This window comes from Sceloporus undulatus, chromosome 2, assembly GCF_019175285.1.
Source record: "Sceloporus undulatus isolate JIND9_A2432 ecotype Alabama chromosome 2, SceUnd_v1.1, whole genome shotgun sequence".
Lineage (NCBI taxonomy): Eukaryota > Metazoa > Chordata > Lepidosauria > Squamata > Phrynosomatidae > Sceloporus > Sceloporus undulatus.
Window position 1 is genome coordinate 134,422,915 of NC_056523.1, and position 2,363 is coordinate 134,425,277.

Here is a 2,363-nt window from a genome sequence, read left to right on the forward strand (position 1 = left end):
ACACTTCAGGGTGAAAGTGAATTGAAAACAACCAAGGACCCTGGAAAAAGAGGGGGCAGGAATGTAGGAGCACCTTAAAAATTAAACTGGTTTCTTTTTGCATGAGTTTTTTGTGGATATAAACTACTTCTTCAGATTGAGTTCAGACGGGCACCTTTGTTCTAACAATGTATTGTGGCATAAGACTTCCTGGACTTGAGCCCAGTGTGTCAGATTCATGCTTGACAAAACGATAGCTCAACAGAATTTATAATTAAGGCCTAATCCTGCTGGTAGTCCACTGGAGAGACATACTTATGGTAATCAGATTCTGAATTGTGAATAGTACATCACAGCCAAAAGACAAACAGATGGGCTTAAAGATCAAAACCAGAACTCTCCTTAGAAGCCAAGTGATCATTGAGACTGTCATACTTTGACCACATAATGAGAAGACATGATCACTAGTGAAAACAATAATGCTTGGAGGTAGAGGGTAGCGAGAGAAGGGGAAGACCGCATGCTAGATTGGGGGGGGGGGCAAAGCATGGGTTGCAGGGCCTGGGCAGAGCAGTGGAGGATAAAGAGTCTTGGAGGTCTCATCCACAGGGGTCACCCTGGTCAGGTTGGCTCTATAGCGCTAACACCACCACCACCACATTGTAGATCCCATGTTCATGGGTTGTTTTGTTGGGCTGACCAGTAGGATTTTTAGCCTAAATTATTGGTACACTTGACCTGTTCTTTTGCTTCAACTGCCTATCCTGCCTCTGCTTCAGTTATGCACTTATTGACTGAAGGTATCAAAAAATGCCAAAAGACCCAGTGAGTTCAAAAGGGCTCAAGTTACTTTAAAACACCGATGGTTGACTATTAAGGTTGTGACCTTAATAGTACCCCATCTGGAAACAGTTTGTGGGCTGAGCCACGAATGAAGAAAGATGTGTATATGTGTCATCTATAGATTTTATTGGATGGTTGTTGGTTTGGTTTTGATACCAGTTCCAAAATTGCAAATTCTTCATATGTGATTAAAAGAACTGGGACTTTAAAAGATTTGATGTAGAAGGAAGCTCAATTGATAAATTTGCCCATCCAGGAGAGAGTTGGAGCGCTTGCGCCTAAAAAATCTGGCTTCACATTGGTGTATTAATGATATCTGGAATTGAAATCGGGTTGCTCCCTCTGTTTTCCTGCAGGCTTCTTCTATTTATGGCTATGTGGCAGCCAATACAACTTAAAACACACTCCCTACTGGGAATAGTTATACATATTGAATTTTTTTTTTGCCGTTGTGATGGTTGAGGTTTGGCCAGGGGCATTGGGAGGAGGGGGGGCTGTTTTTGCTACTTTTCACAGGTTGGGATTTTTCAAATTGATTGTGAATATCAATATTTTAAAATGCTAATATGAGCAAGTGACTGACACATCTAACACTCCCTAGTGCACTATTCTAGTGCAAGACAGCCAGTTGGTTAGAGATGAAACTAGAATGTTTCACTGAACCTCAAGCTCTTTTTTTTACATTGACTATCATATGGTTGATTATTTTGTTATATATTACAATAGAGTAAGAAGCAAACTGGCCTATATTTGATGGTGGAACACAGTTCCTGTAATAATGAAGAGAAACAAGATGCACTGCCAGGGGCCTCGTGGTTTTTTCACCTCCCAGTTCTCCCTACCTAAAAACAACAGAAACAAGATGGATAAGATGTCCTTGGACGACTGGCTGCTGGTTGTGCTGTCAACAAAGTAAGACTTAGGAGATCTCCGCTGGGTGGGAGCTGTGGCAGAAAGGGTCTCTGTTCAGGATGAGTGGCCCCATCACAACTATGGCTGCTCGTATTTAAAAGAAAACTGCTATAAATAATATGAATAAAAGAGAAACATAAATAATTAAAACCGTCAGTAAGTGGCTCCTGAAACGTCTGCCTGATTTAAAAACAATTACTTGGAAGTAATCACCACAGAAACTGCATATAATTACCCACAATGCTGTCTTCCTTCTCTCCCCTCCCTCCCCCTAAATTCTTTTCTATCTCCTAATCATTCTCTGAAACATCACTATTCAGACTTCTGTCTCATATATATCACACAATAACTGTCCTGGACTCTTCCATCTCTCTGATTAATAACTTCATTGGAGTCTTCTCCTCAATTCCTATAAATCCTCTCTAGGAATAACAGTACAGGAGGCAGTGCTAGAGAGCTTGGGTTTCCAAAGACACCAACAGCAGTGATTCAGACTGGAACAGAAAATAAAAATGGAGTAGTATAAGCACAGAAGGTGTTGTCTTGGAAAGAAGGAATCCTGTTACACCGGATTGGGGGGGCAGACTTCCAAGTTTGTGGTATGCCTTTTGTTTTGTTTGACCCTGAAT